The sequence below is a fragment of the Lepidochelys kempii genome, chromosome 6, assembly GCF_965140285.1.
Source record: "Lepidochelys kempii isolate rLepKem1 chromosome 6, rLepKem1.hap1, whole genome shotgun sequence".
NCBI lineage: Eukaryota > Metazoa > Chordata > Testudines > Cheloniidae > Lepidochelys > Lepidochelys kempii.
Window position 1 is genome coordinate 92,040,758 of NC_136385.1, and position 16,702 is coordinate 92,057,459.

Consider the following 16,702-nt stretch of genomic DNA (forward strand, 5'->3'; position numbering starts at 1 on the left):
TGCTTGGCTAAATCTAGGGAACATAAGCTTAAATTAATACTACAATCTTTGAAAATATTCCCTCCATCAGGATAAATCAGGTAGATTCCTCATAAGCAGCACAAGTGAGTCTTGAAGGTAGCAGAGGAAGAGCTAATGTAGAGATTCAAAGATGTGGTTGAGGCGACCAAAATGACAGGCAAGTGTGTGTGCATTCATTCCACTAGTGTGCATTACCTTTCATTAGTTACCACTGAACGTCACCTGCCATGATGCTGCCCATTTGCTTAGCTTTGTTAGGTCCCTCAGAAGTTCCTCCAGGTGTCCGATCTTGATTTGCTTAAATTTGTGTTACCTGCATATCTTGCTGCCTCACTGCTTACCTTGCAATTATAAACAAAAGTATTAAATACTGGTCTCAGTATAACATCTTCAGACACCACACATGTCCCATTCTGAAGACTGATGATTTATTCCTACTCTGTTTTGTCTTAGTTTCTAATCCATGACAGAAATTAAACCCATGATGACTTAGTTTCTTTAATAATCTCTTGAAAAGGACTTTGTCAAAGGCTTTTGAAAATCCAAGCGACTGTCATCTGGTTCTCCCTTCTTCACTATTTTGCTGACGTTCTCAAAGAATTCTAGTAGATGAGGGAGGCATGATTTTCCTTTACAAAGCCCTGCTGATTTGTCCCCAAATTCCATCTCTCTCAGCTGTTCCAATTCATCATCTCTGGTCTCTAACTTCTGAATTTGGGCTCAGATGGCCATGAGCTAATTGCACTATGCACATAAGTATGCCACTTGGCACAAGGCAAGTAGTTCTCATCCATTCTGCACTCTGCACAATAAAATTCGGTAGCCACCTCCCCCCATGACTAATTAAGCTAATGCAGCTTCCATAGCTAAATAAGGTATTTTACTCTGTGAGTGGGCATTAGACTGAAATAGGTTTTATCTTTAAGTTAGAAGTTCAGGCATTTTATTTTATTTAACGGACTTTGTTCAATAGTTCCACAATTAATACAGCTATTGACCCCTCACTAGTAGTCCTGTGTACCCCAAACTCACGTATGCTCTCTCAGATTCCTTGGTATTCTATTTAAATATCAGTGTGCTGAGAACATTAGAAATCTTCAGATAGGACATTGTCTTCTAATTTCTGTAAATTACTACTAAAATTGCTTATAACATTGAAGAAGTAATAGTGATTAGAGCATCTTAAATCCTAAACAGACTGAATTCCAAATATATTTTCAAATAAAGATGTTGAGTTTAGCTTGTGGGATCCTATTATTTGTCATTTTGCAAATATTCAGATGTCTGCCAGGACTGTGTGAGAAAGCTTGGAAATCCTCAAAGTTTGCTGAATTATAGCAGAAATAGTTCTTCCTAGCAGAAATAAAGCCATGTGATTTAGGTGACCAGTGTGATTGTTAAATAGCTGCTGTGTTCCACCCCAGAGGTACCTGCATTCCCACAGTGGGTGTATCATTTGTAAAGTGCTTTGGGATGCTTTCAGTTGAAGGGGGCTATAGAAATGTAAGTTCTTATTTTCTCCCTCGCCCCACCAGGATTTTAGTCAGGTACATCAGTCAATCTGAATGTATCTGTATTGCGCTGAATTCTGTCCTCACTTACATCCATAAAGGCCCCATTGACCTTAGTCAGCTACACAGGGAAAAAGAGAGCAGAATGTCATTCCTACATTTTGTGTCAGTCTTTTCTCACCCAAAAATGAACCCTGCTCCCCAAAACTCCACATTGCTCATAGGCTACCAACAGTCTGTCCAGCTCCCAACATGACCCCCTTCCAGGGCCAGCTGCTGCCTTCACATTTGTTTTAGGAATTCCATGTTTCCAGGAGGGCTTTTTGTCTGAGTAGAATGGGTCCATAACCTGTGGGGAAAAGGCTATCTGCCTTGCTGCCAGTGGACATGCTCACTTATGCTCCCCTCCCTCCTTAGTTTCTATTCTCCTTAGAAAATAAAACATTCCAGCAGAATAATGGCTGCCCCAGTGGAAAGCCTATTCTCCTGACAGGGGGTTACTGGCACTTGGACTAGCTTAGGAAGAAGAGAGTTAAGGCAGTGATTTACATGCTGGTTGGGCACTGGGAGAGGTGACTGAGTGGAAGGAGGGTACTTAGGGAGCTGCTAATTGAGTGATTATGCCTCAGCACTGCCAAGGGAAGTTAAATAAGGAAGAAGAGTAATGAGGCCTCCTCTGCTCCAGGCCAGTGGGAGCCCTTTGGCTCCCAGCACTGCTCTGGGTTTGAGAGCAGAAGTGGAGATATGCCTGCCTGCTCTCATACTCGTGTATCCACCTTCGTGCCGGTGTCCCCAGCTGTCTCTGTCACAGGTGCAAGTAGTGACATGAGGGGGTTGTGCCCACCCCCAGTTTTTGCCTATCAGTGCTCCCCTCAAGCACGTCAGCAGGACTCATTTCACACCTGGGATGTTTTATGTGGCTGCTCCACTGCTGTGTGTCTGGGTGAACTTAAAAACTCTTCTCTTGGTGCTCCCTGGCATCAAGACCTATCTACTGGGGTCAGAGAGCTTGGAAGGCAGGAGATTTCAGATTCTAGAGGCTAGATTTGAAGCTAGCTAGCCTCCATGTTGGGCTTGTGTATGGGGTGTATGTACAGCCCTCCCTGAATTTGCCCTTATCCACAGTATCTACTTTAGTTTCCCTACTATCTTTACTGTAGACAAAATCCTCTCTGGGGGCATAAATGGGCAGTTAGAGACCCAGTCACCTGATTCATAGCCATGAAACAGCCTGAGTTTGGGGATTAATCTTGTAAAGATCAAAACTCTATTGAAATATTTATCAAACCCCATAGCCTCTTGTAGCTGTGTGTCTCCTACCTGCTATAAGTCTCAGGGTCATGCAGAGGTGATGGGAAGTTGTACATGCCTTCAGGAGTGACTTTCCTGAGCCAGGAATTTTCTATCCATCTCTCCCGCCTCTAACCCTGTGAAGATGGTTATCAATCAAATTCTCTCTCCATCAAGACACAAGCTTTTAATTCAGGAATAAAAATTAAGATAAATTAAAAACCAAGCTAACCACATGGCCCCCAGAACTGACAGTTACGTCCCCTCTTTCCCCGCCTTCCCCACATGCCAAATTCTAGCACCACCTTGTTATCATTGTGGTCCTTGAAGGTGAGCATTGACTAGAGTCAGCCAGAGAATGGGCAGGGTCTGTACCAGCTTCACACACGTCAGTTAGCTCTGCTGAGTCACCTCAGACCTGCAACTCCCCTTGCTCCAGCCGCTGCTAGGTCATGTTCTTGTGTCTTCATCTACTGAGTGGGTGGCTCTTTAGATATTCTGGGGATCATCCCTCGTTTTTCTCTGGCTCAGAAAAAAGTGAGATTATTGCACTATTCAGAGCAACTTGGGGGAGGAGAGGTAGACACCCTTCAGCATCACTAGAGGTCTCTCTTTATCTGTGTGTGCTTGTCTGGAGGGCAATGGGAATAAAATACGCTCCTTCTGAATAACTTCTTCATTTTGCACTTGACATGTCACAGCCTCCCGGCATGTACGAGCCCAGTTCACCACTACCGACTGGACTCTCAAGGCTCAGCGAGCTGGCAGGGAATGTCCCAACCTGGGATTCTTATTCTGCATATTCTGACTTTGTAATACCAAGCACTTCTCTAGCACCCTACAACACTAACAGCGCCTGGCAATAGGGAAGAATCATTATCTCTATCTTCCAGGTTAGGAAATTGAGGCACAGAGAGGGGAAGTGACTTGCCCAATGCTATGGTCAGAGTCAGTGTCAGAAATAGTTAGAATTTAGGCATTCCTGGAGCCCAGTCCTGTGCTCAGACTTCAATTTTCAGTCCATCCAGCTGTGCAGTTACTGTACATAAGCTGGCTGCCAAAGTCCTCTTTCCTTCTGCCCTTTCCACTTGTCCAGTATAGAAAGAAAACCTTTATGCTGGTGCAAATAAGAGATCCAGCTGTCCCACACCCCACAGCTGAAGGAGGAGGAGCTGCATCTTTGAATCTGAGTACTAGCTCCCCCATTTGTCCTGCTTTTATGCAATAATGGCCATCCAGCTCCCTGAGCAAATCATTCCTTGGAGAGCTGCCTGAGAATGGAGGTTGACCAAGAGATCTGAGACTGGGAAGGAGTGGTGGGGAGGGAAACCATTTCCTGTGCGTTCCATTAAGGGCACTGCAGGGACCCTCCCTCCAGCATCCTCACCACATTGAGTGGTTACAAGCAATAAGCCATGGCCCAGTGTCTCTGAGCCATGCGGATTCCCCTTGAAATGAAGGCTGTGGGCCCAGCATTCTGTATGGTGGATACCAACTCAGACTCTTGTCTCAACAAGCTGTAGGGGTCGAGTTCACTCCTGTGGCCACTTTCCACAGTCTGTGCTTCTGCAAAGCAGTCTTAAATGCCTCCTGGGGGAATATTCCTGGCATAGGGGGCCTCTTCAGCAGGCTGTCCCTGGCTGCCGAGGTGGGCTGTAGAAACTGCTGCAGCCAGAGCACATGTTAGGGCAATTCCTAAGGTTGCTGTAAGTTGTGCAGAGGTTGAACTGACCCTCTGTAAGCCTGAGATCGGGGAGGCATATTATTCCTTCCCACCTCACTCCCCCTGCTGAACTCAGTGCCAGTGCAGAGGTGAATTGGGCCCCGAGGCTTTCTCTCCAGGGGCTGTCGCACATGCACAACTATTCTCTGCATGCACAACTAAAAGCCATGGGAGACAGTACAATGGCACTTCAGCACTGCAGCATCTCCCAGTGCTCTGCCTCTCATACAGGAATCCCCCTTCCGCTCCTTCCTCCTGTTTTTGTGTGTGGAATTTAACTCCTCATTAAAATTAGGAACTGATAGAAGCCAGCAGAATACAAGCAGAAGCTGTGGCATATTCTCCCACAGAGCTCGGCCAGCACACCTCAAACCTCTGTGGCATCTCCAGCCCTAGCCCCCCCAACCCAATCCCACAGCTCTTCCAAGGCACCTCAGTCCTGGCCTGAAGAACACCCTAGCAGAGACTTATTAAGTCAAGACACATAGATCTCCATATCCTGCTCTTGGAGAAGGAGGGGGACCTTGGAAGTACAAAATTTGGATCCAGCCGTGGGGAGCCCTGGGACCTTTAAAGCGCCACCCGAATCCCACTGCCGGAGCCCCAGGGTAGCAGCGGCAGGGCTCCGGTGGTGATTTAAAGGGCCCGTGGCACCCTGCAGCAGCTGGAGGCCCAGGCCCTTTCAATCCCTTCCCGAGCCCCGCTGCCAGAGCCCCGGGGTAGTGGCGGCAGGGCTCCGGGGGGTGATTTAAAGGGCCAGGGGCTCCCAGCCGCTCCCAGTCAGGCCTGCCATTGTCATTTTGCTCTGGGGGCAGGCGATGGGATGCTCTGATTTGGCATGGGAGGCCTTTGGTTTTTTTAAAGTCCTTCAGCTGAATTAGATCCTGACCCCATTTAGTTTTAACCCACCCCTGCTCCCTACTATCCCAGCCCAGGCTCTCTCCTGAGCAGAGAAGCTAGCAATCAGGACAGGGCATGTGTGATTTTTGGGATGTGAATAAACAAAGCTGAGCCAGCAGCTCTTGCTTGATCCACTCAGACTTTGAAGCCAGTGGTCTCCAGAGATGAAAGGCAGTTCACCAACCCATTGCTTCTCCCTCCCATCCGGCCCTACTGCATCTACAATCTCCTTTGCTGCATCTTGAGCTGATGCTGTTCTGCAGACAGACCCTTGCAAACACTGAGGATAATATTCTCAGAACTGGTGCCAGGTGGCAGTTTCTCAAGGGTGAGACATACCAAGCACGTGCTCATCTCCTGACCTGGCTTTTCTTGGTTAGACTTCACCAGTGGCTTCTCCAGGCTATGTAAGAATTGAATTACCTTCAACCTAACTTTGCTTCCATCATTGCCCATCTACCCGGCCTACCTCACAACTGGAGAGGGTCCTCCCTAGGAGGAGCCCTGTGAAATCAGACAAGAGTGAAGTGCTCCCACATCTGTGGGGGTTCTCGAGGAACAGCACAGAGCATGCTGACAACAAGGATGGCAGAAAGCCAGTGTGATCAATTGAAGGAGATGAGGTCATTTCTTAGCTGATAGGTGACACGCAGTGGCTGTGACAGGCACCCTGTGTGTGTGCTCTGAACCTGCCATTTCACTTCAAGGGAAAGATGGAGGGGTCCAGAATGAGACTCGTCACATCTCTGCAGTCCAGAGTGAAGTGGGAGAGCCAGGGCGTGGAGCCTTCTGAGCTGGCACTAGAATAGTGGGAAGTTCAGGTACTGTGACATATATCCCCATCACATGATTTCCTGTCAGTTGCCCCATTCAAATAGTTTGCTTTTGAGGCAGCTCCCCAAAGAGGAAAGATCCTGTTTCCAATGTCATGTTGTTCTCCTTCCAGGACTGTGTGTCCTCCAGGTCAGCAGCAGAGTCACCGCAAGTATCCACTGGCTTCTAAATAAAGAGAAACTAACCTGAGGAGGAGGCAACAGACGGAAGCCGCCTCCCTGCTCTGTGTTCCTGAACATCTGCCCAGTTACTGCCTCTGGCCAAAGGGCCTCCACTGAGTCCACTGTATACCTACAGCCAGAGCCCTTCAAAATCCATCAGTATTTGTTCTGAATGCACCACCAGGGCGTACTGCTGGGCATGAGACACTCTCCTTCCACCAGACGCTGCACATCTGGCCTGTGCACAAACCCACGCAAAATGTACTTTGACTACAAAGCTTGTGGTTGTCTAAAGCACGTGTTGTGAAAGGCATAGTCAGAATATTAATTATGATGCAATGATCCTCCTGGCCCCAGACCTTGAGTTGGGTTGAATCCAGTGGTTTTGAAATGTGGATAATTTCCCCCACCCACACACTTGGCAGAGCCCAGAAAATTCACTGTGATCTGAAACCCAAGCAGCATTTGAACTCAGGGCTCCATAACTGAAAGGTCAGGGCATTCACCCTTTGGAACATTATGGCATGGTCCAAAAAACCTGGATACACAAATGATCCTGTGGCCAATTACAGGCTCAGGAACATGTGGGATCAGTGAAGCTTGTTCTGGGTTAGTCCAGGGGATGGAGACCCTCACCTGTGCACCAAGGATTTGCCTTCAGCTTCATTTATTTCAAGAAAATGTTAAGACGCTATGTGTTCTTTGTTTGTGTATTCATGTGTCTACGCATAAAGGCACGTGTGTATGTATGTATGAATAATAGAGCTATGCCTAGTGGCAGATTAATGGCACAGCTGTTGTAATGATGATTGTGCACCCCCTAAGATGTAGGGGAACCCAGTCTTCTATAAGCGTGTCCCTTCAGATGTTGGACTTTCTCATGGTTGGGTCGTGAGCATTCATTAATGAATACTTGTAAATTGTTTAGAGATCCTCAGATGGAACGATTGTGCCCTTATTACTTATTCTTTTTGGGACAAATTCTGAAGTCTTTAGTTAATTTTTGCCCAGCCCTTACTCAGCGGGAGGAAACATTAAGGCCCTCAGGGCTTGTTGCATTATTATTAATAATAAAAAGAAAAGGACTACTTGTGGCACCTTAGAGACTAACTCAGCTGCTACTCTGAAACCTCTTATTATTAATGTTTGTGATGAGTTGGACCCTGAAATCTCTCTGGCCCCAGGATGCTACTGGTCTGATTTTCAAGGGTGCTGAGCAGTGACTATTGATTTCAGTGGCATTTGTGAATGCTCAGCACTACTGAAAGTCCGGTCATGCATGGTTTTATTCTGACTATATTATATGTATGTCTGTCCACGCATATATGTATGTGCATGTCTGCCTTTCTCTGTGCAGGTGTATTTCTTTGCATGTATATCTGCGCATGCATGTCTGTCTGAGCACACGTGGCCCTGATCTCTGTCTGTGGGGAGCCGTGCCATGACCATGAGTAGTCTGGAGCCTGAGCTGCCGTGTTACATTGGTAATTACAGCAGATAAACTGCTCTGCTTGAGAGCTGCTGTCCCCAACTGGCTCTGAGGCAGGCGTCCCGGCTCCACTGCTGGAGTCTATTCATTTTAATAAGAGGGACACCCTGTGTTATTAAGAAGAGTGTTTATTACTGTCACTGTGTGCTGACAGCAACTTCCATCATCGTTAAATGGCAGATGGGGGGAGGAGGGGAGGGAGCTGCGTGCTCCAGTCTCAAAGGCTAAGACCCAGCTGGCAAGGAGGCAGGAGGTATGGGGCTTCCCTGCTCAGGCCCTGAAGTGAAACAGTTCTGCTGAGTGAGGGGTCCCTTTGGGGAGGCAGAGTTGGCATGGGGAAGTTCTGGTGGAATCTGGAAGGAGACAGCCTTTGTCAATCTCATTTCCTTTAGGCTCTGGGAAAATGGTTTGGCCAATGACGCCCAACCTAGGCAAGACATTCCTTGTGCTGGATTCGGACCTGCTTGCTAAGTACCCATCTTTACAGGGGCTTTGCTGAGGTTAGGAGATTGGAGGTGACATGGTACAGAGCAGAAGCTTGTTTGAGTGGGTAGGTTTGGTTCCTTCAGGTGAAGCCTCTGTGGCTTTTCTGACACCCCTGACTCAAGCTGGGCCTGGCCTGAGAGCCCAGGTCAGTTCTTCACCCATCAGCCTTTGTGGGAATGCTGAGCTGTTCTGTGTTGTGCTCGCTGCGCCTCCCAGATTGCAGAGACTCCAACACCTTCCTCGTTGGTCTTGATGGTCATGAAACCTCTTCCAAAGTTGTAGTGAAATCAAGACCTGACTGAAATAGGCTATGGCCTGAGAGGACTTCACAAACCTAACTCCACCCTGTTCCCTGCTTAAGGGTGCTTCTGGTTTCAACAAACTGCCTCTGGACACAAGTGGCATGTCTTGGGATGAGCAGAGGAGATGTTTATGCACAACTCAAAACAGCCAATACCACACAATTTACCATGATAGCATTTTCTCTACTTGGGTGAGGCCCAGGATTAGAATAGCAGGGGGTGCTGCAAGTCAGGAGTGAGATGCATCAGCAGAGCTGTATGGGGGTCCAGGAACTAGGAAAGCAGGGGGTGCTATAGTCTAAGTACATTGGAGGAGCATTGGTAGAGCTGTGTGAGAGGAGGTTTCCACAGCCCTGCCCACACGCTTGACCTGGCTCTCCTAGGTGCTCTCAGCTTCTCAGTTTCATGGTAAACTGTTGTTCTCAGACTGTGATACCTTTATGAAATATCCAAAATGAAATCTCTGCTGCTCACTGTGGTGGAGGACTTTTGTTGCTTTCAATCAGATACCAATGGACTTCACCTAAGAACTGGAGAGGGCTGCCCGCTGCCCTACTCCCCACGACCCTAGGGAGAGTCACCAGGTTTTCAGGCTTTCATCAAAAGAGACAAAGTTTCAGTATGGTTTATTTTGGAACAACTTAAAGGAAACGATGGTTTAAAATTCCCCATGTTCCTCCCAGCTGCTCCCTTCCCCCACTTCTCCAGTGCCCCTCTTGAACCCCCTTCTTTCCGGTCCTGCAGCCCTCATCTTTTCACTCACCCCATCCCGAGCATTTAGGTTCTTTCTTTTCTGGCTTTGGCTCTTATGGTTCCATGGGGAAGGGGTTACAATATTACTGGAGGCATCCCCTGGCCCCCCACAAAAAGGCAGACCCAATATATCTAGCATGTTCCTCTCCACTGCACCTGTGAAGGAAGGGCAGCCTGCAGAGACGGGGGAGTTCCAATACTCCAATCCTAATGTCCACACCTTAGAAGCAAATGTCATAGCATGTTGGAGTAACCCCCTTTTCCTCCCTGCTGTTGGAGTAACAACCCTCCCTCCCCTCTCCACCATTGGAGGAACAGCTCTGTCCCCACAACTAACAGCAGTTGTCTGAAGGGGTTTGAACCATTCACTGTTGAAAATTATGAATGTCTTTATCTTCATAATGGCAACTGCAAACTCACACATCAGATGATTTATCCTACTCGGCAACAGGTGAGGAAAGTGAGGGGTGCATCAGCAGAGGACGGTGGGAGGCTAGATAGGCTTGATGAGAGCGCAGGGTAGGCAGGGAGGGTTCGAACTCTCAGTCCTGGGGGATGTACGGAGCAGGAGGCTGAGAGGTCTCAGTAGTGCCAGAGGGGAAGCCTGAGTTCTGTACTAACGGAGAGTGCAGACAGGTTGTGTTCTTCAGATGGAAGAGTCCTGCCCTCCCCGATCCTAGAATGAAGCTCAGAGCTGGAAGCCAAGGGCCTGACTTGACTCCCTTGTTCTGCATGTCTTGGTGCCCTGGACTAATGATAGAAGTTTCTGTTGGTCATATGCATCTGGTCTCTGACCTGGGGACTGCCCGCTGGTCGCTCCGCTGGCCGTACCCCTCCTCACTGAGGCTTTCCAACCATGCATGACATTAAGACTCCTCTAGGTTTTTGTAGGTTTTGCAAGGTTGATTGGGACCAGTGCGAGTCACACTAGGCCACTTCCTCATCACCATAACTCTGGGCTGAATAACAAGAGGCCAAGAATCTGCTAACGCAGGCCCCTGCAGAGCGCCCCATCATTCTCTTTTATTCGCCCCGGAGATTTATGCTGCCTACCTCCCTTCCTTTTGTCCACCAGCCGGGCCCTATAAGTCATGTCCCCAGCCTGACAGATCACATGGCTTGTGCTGCTGCTCTGTCAGAGTGAGTGATGCTGGGGGGTGATTAAAAGAGAGGAGGGGTGAGAGGTCAGCAGCAGACGGCATGATGGGAGTGTGGGATGTAATTATCACTTCTGTGACATACTGCTGGAGGCTTTCATGGATCGACACATGGGCTGAGGTCTGGAAGGAAGCTCAGGGGTGGGTGGGGGGAGTGGATTGACACAAGGAAATAACAGGAAGCATGGGAGCTTTCATATGGAAACTTATGGGGAGAGATCTGAGTGTAGACCTCCCCCTCCAATACCTAGAGACTCCATAGGGCAGGATGGAGAGAGAGGGAACTAGAGATTCCCCTGGGATTTCAGTTTCTTGGCAGTGTTTGCCATCAGATGCAGACAGAAGGCATAGTTCTATTTTGACAGGCTTCTGAAATGAAATGACCACATTCAAAGCGTTAGGAAGACCTTGACCTAAGCCGCTATCCACCAACCTCTCGGAACAGGGGTGCAGGCACAGGGAGATTTCATCTGTTTCACTGGAACGTTGACAGGGTCATTGTTTAGACAAGAGAAACTAAAACTTGAAAAAATGGGAAAATTGGATGCTACGTTGGGGGTGAGAGTGGCAGGGGGTTTTCAGGCTGACCCTCAGAGGGGCCTCCCCAGTCTCTGCAATGTGTTGTCCTGCTCACTGTATCTGTACACTGGGATGTTTTGCACAGAGCCGCTTGGGTAGAACAATTCTGTCTCTTAGATGGGCTGGGTGGTCTGCATCTTTGGGTCCCCAGAAGGGGCAGTTGTATGAGAGTGAAAGGGTTTGTGTTTGAGTCCTTCTGACACACTCTGTATGTGAAATACTGAGCAGGGCTTCTCTGATGTTCATCTCCAAGATGTTCCTTCTGGAGAGGCAGGAGGTCTCACTTATGCCTCTGCCTTGAAAAGGCTTTCTTGGGTCATACAGACAGGGAGGATACAATTTTACCTCTTATGAATACAGTTCATCTGATATAATAAACTTTGAGCTCAGGCCTTTAAATACAGAATCTGTTGCTATGAGTAAAAATGGAGCCAGACCTGGAGCAGAGCAAGGACTGAGGAGAGAGAGAGAGTTAAATATATCTGAGAGCTAAATATATCTCTAGTCTAGAAAAGAGAAGTCCTGGGGGGAGGGACAGGATTACAGTCTAGAAATACCTATTAGATAACCATCTAAATAAAGGAGAGCAATCAGTCTCTGGTGATGGAAAGATGAGGAGCAGGGGATTGGCACTAAGGGAGGGAAAGGTAAAGATGGAGATTAAGGAAATGCCTTTGCAATAAGAGATTCCAGTGGAGGGTAGAGAAGACATTGGTAGGAATGGTGCAGGGAGGAGCCTTCCAGGGGATTCAAAGGGATGACCCAAGCGGTCTTTTTATTTCTGTCAGTCTCATTTGTGGCACCCTGTAAAAGCCTACAAGTTAGTCAAGCTCAGTGGGCTCTGTGTTTGTGCCCTCCTGGGTTCTGGCACTTAAACTTAAATTTTAGAATTTCTTGTTTTCTGTCTCCATTACTTGTAGGTAGGCTTCTGTAAATAGGGTTCACACTGGGATCTTGAAAATGCTCAGTCTGGAGTGGCTCCTGATCACCTCTACAGAGTGTCCTACAGGCTAGGGTACCGCATTGGGAGAACGTAGCCTTCTGCTCCTGAGTGTGAAGCATTTTTAGTTTTCATGTCCCATGTTCATGCATGCAGTTGTATTGGTGGGCCACAGATGATGAAGCTGTCTCTGAGGTAGCTTGATGCCACACTACTGAAGACCTTGAAGTTGAGGATCAGGCCCTTGAATTGGACCTGTAAGTGAATGTGGAGCCAGTGAAGGGCATAGAGCACTGGTGTGATGTGCTCATGGCTACAGATTGTTGAAACTCAGGATTTCTGTTCCATGGGAAATTCTGACCTTTTGGGAAAGTTTTCATTCTGATTCCCTGAGACAAGGAGCCTGGAAGCTCTGAGGTCCTCAACTCCAAAGCAGTCCATATGCCTTGGAGCTGTGAATCCTGGAAGCACAGGCTCTGCATCAGCTTCCCCTCCCTGCTGTGAGCTGGTGGGGTCTCTCACCAGCCCAGGAAAGAACCAGTACCATGCCCAAATCCATTTCCGCCCCTTGCTTCTGACACAATTTATTACTGAAACACAAAAACTCCTGAAGTTACACACAACAACATGATACTCCTGACCAAAACAGGCTGTAGTCCTCTGAGGCCTTTCTCCTTGTCTCTGTCAGCCCCTGAGAAGAGGACATGCCTCTTCCTTAAATCCCCCGCGGAGTCATCTGACAGGCAGGTAGCCCTTAACCTTTTCCTGTCTGTTTCACTCTGTAACATCTTCAGTGGAGGTCACAGTCAGAGTCTCAGCCAACTCCTCAAATCATTACCATTTTACCATTAACATGGCTTCCATCTTCCCTAGGTTGAACTTCAGCCAGTTGTTTCTCATCAAGGTGTTTATCTCTTGCAGGAGCTACGTCAGTTCTGTGAGGGTGTTCGTTATGTTGGCTGAGTGTCAGCAGCATGTTGATGCAGTACAGCCAGTGTTGTTGTGTGACCTCTCCTGGGGTCTCATATGTATGTCGAAAAGGAGAGAGGACAGGATGAAATCTTGTGGAACTTCAATCCACATTTTGAGGATTAGGAGAGCAGCTGCCCATCACCTCTTGCTGGGATCTGATAGGATTTATTTGAGCCAATTAATTGCTTTACTCACCTTCTCCCAAGGTGTATACATGGGTCAGCAGCATGCCATGGATGACTACAGCTAAATCCACAGTTAGGGCGAACAGTATGTGCACTGAGGTTTGGCTTCTGTCCATAAAATGTAAAGAGGTTCTCCAACCGAACTACCAAAACTGAACTGCTGTGGCAAAATCTGAATCCTGATTCTGAAGCCTCCAGTGTGGGGAAGAGGTTCGGTGCTGTTGAAGTCTGTCTGTTGCCACTTTTTACAGTGAAAGGCAGGGAGGGAGATGAGGCAGTTTTTGACAAGAATGCTAGCATCCAAGTTTAGTTTTCCTGAGAACTGGCCAGACGATCATGTGCTTCAGAAGGGTTGTTAGGTTGGTTTCTTTGAAGGAGTCATTCATTATTTCACTCAGTAGTTGGTTTAGTTGTTCTTCACTGGCCTTCACCAGCCATTGTGGTGAGTCTATGATAATGGTATGTACTGTATGCCGGGAATGTTTATGTTATAATTGCACATGAAAGGGAGTTCAAATCTCAGGGTTTCATATCACTCACCCAGGACAAAGCCTTCCAGGGGCACAGAAACCCCCCCCCCCCGCTTTTGTAAAGTTTAGGATCTGTCATGGTCCTTTCTGTGAATTTTCACACAGATATACCACCCCCATGCTGACTCGCACCTGCACCTCACTTGATGGCACCATTCCCTGTGAGCCATGCCCTCTGTCTTTGGCCTGGAATCTAAAGCACCAGGGCCTCTGATTTTGTGTCCCAATAATGCTTCAGTTTTTGGGTAATGTGATTAAGTGCCATAGAGCAGTGGTTCTCAACCATGGGTACACGTACCCCCTAGAAGACCTCTGCATACCACCAGGGGTACATCAACTCATTTAGATATTTGCATAGCTTTACAACAGGCTTCATAAAAAGTACTAATGAAGTCAGTACAAACTAAAATTTCATATAGACAATGACTTGTTTATACTGCTCTATGTACTATACACTGAAATGTAAGTACAATCTTTATATCCCAATTGATTTATTTTATAATTATATGGTAAAAATGAGAAAATTAGTAATTTTTCAGTAGTACTGTGCTGTGACACATGTATTTTTATGTCTGATTTTGTAAGCAAATAGGTTTAAGTGAGGTGAAACTTGGGGGTATGCAAGACAAATCAGACTCCTGAAAGGGGTACAGTAGTCTGGGAAGGTTGAGAACCACTGCCATAGAGCAATAGCCATGAGCACAGATGCTAAAGGAACAATGTCAAGTGCTTACTTTGTGGGACCTTCTCATCTGTAATAAACCTGTGAGAAGCTGGTGGGGTGGGGGTGGGGAAATCACATTTTTACACCTATTGCTTTAGAAAAGAAGCATCAACCAGTGGAGACAGGAGAGGGAGATAAACAGAAAATAGATAGAAAATAGGAGACCAGGAGTGAGATGAAGAGAAGAAAGTCACCTGAGAAGAGAAGAGAAAAGACGAGAGAGCTGGGTGAATACCTCGAAGCATTTTCTGCAAATGTAAATCCAATAAGAAGTTGAATTCTTGTCCCCTGCGTTCCTTTCCTGTAAATATTTTAGCTAACCAGCTATTGGCAGGAATGTTTGCCGACATAATGAATTTTAAGTAAGTGTCAGGCTTCACTAAAAGGGAATCTTGAACTTGTAAACATGAGCATTTACACCAGAAACATCCTTCTAGGAGTTATTCATCCTGTGAGGCCGTAGACACTATGCCATGGGACCGAGGTCTGACCAATCAAAACTAGCCAACTCAGTTTAAATTTCAGATATTAGCTACTCACAACAAACTTCTCTTGAACAATTTCCAAGCCCAGATTCATTCCTTGCAGCTTTTTGGTGAATTCCAAATAACAAAAAAATTCAAGAAAATTCTAAGCTGCTCATGAACAACATGTGAGAAGATGAACAGGTGAAATCCAGCAAATAGAGCATTTGCTAAGAATTATCTGCTCAGCTCTTGAAGAGAAGAGAGAGAAGGAGCAAAACCAGTCTGCTCCTAGGCTTTCAAGGGAAGACACTTTCTGGCAGAAGTGGTCAGCAATATATTACTGGGGGATGTAAGGTGTGTGTGGATTGTGATAGTGCATGGTCAGAGGGCAGCAGGAGAGTGGTTTTTTTTTTTTTTTTGAAGCAGAAAAGAGTTTTATTCCCTGTAGAGGGAAGAAAGTTCACTATAAATTAATTAAAGCACCTGAAGCCAAGTAAAGCACCTGAAGCCAATCACATGATAAACGCCCCCCTGCTTCAGTCAGACAAGAGGAGGAGTTGAAGCAGAGTGGATTGGTGTTGGAGCAGAGAGCAATTTGGGGGAGTTGAAACAGTGGATTGGTGTTGGAGCAGAGAGCGGTTTGGAGGGAAGCAGAGGAGAGTTTGGAGAAGTGCTGCGGTGGGCTAAAAAGACCAAGACACTAGGTAAAGGGACACCTGGTTTATGCAGAGGGAGGGCAGGAAGCCCCACAAGCTGAAGGGCAGGAGAGGGAAGTAGCCCAGGGGACTATAGAACCGCTAGTTCTAGTGGTTTACTGCTATCCCTGGGCTGGAACCCGGAGTAGAGGGTGGGCCCGGGTCCCTCCCTCTCCACACCCTTCCTCTAGGACACTAGTGGGGCAGTTAATACCCCAGTTCAGGGGCAAGAAATGGTGCCCTGACCCCCCCCCCCCAAGAAGAGAAAGCGTGAGACCCATCATTGTAGTGCTGGCAATTTGCCACACGTGGTGTTAGTAGTGGGATCTACGCGCTGGGGACTTAAACCAGGGTTAGCCAAAACTCTCCCATCCCTAAGATGGACGACCTGGTCAAGGCCCTACTACAAGCCACCACAGCCCAGGAGGAGGCTACCTGGGTCCAAGCAACCACCCAACAGGAGGCAACTCGGATGCAGCAGGAGACTAATTGTCTGTTAATAAGTCAGGCTGCCCAGGACTGAGCCCCGCTGCAAGAGCTGGTGAACCAGATGAAGGCCCTTATGGAGCTGAACCGCAACTGCAATGGGACCCGGACCATACGGGCCAGCCTGCCTACAGAAAATGACACAGGAGGATGATGTGGAGACATACCTCCTGGCTTTTGAAAGAGCAGCCCTGCGGGAGGCCTGGCCCCAAGATCAGTGGTCTGGTATCCTCGACCCATTCCTGTGTGGGGAGGCCCAGAAGGTTTACTATGATATGGCTGCGGAGACTGCAGCAGATTACCCCCAGCTGAAGGCAGAGATCCTGGCCAGAGCTGGAGTAACGACAGCGTTGCGAGCCCAGAGGTTCCATGAGTGGCAGTATACAGAGGACAAGACACCCCAATCGCAATTGTTTCACCTGATCCACCTGAGCTGGAAATGGCTGTGCCCTGAGGGCCTCAGCTCTGAGAAGATGATGGCGCTCCTGGTACTGGAC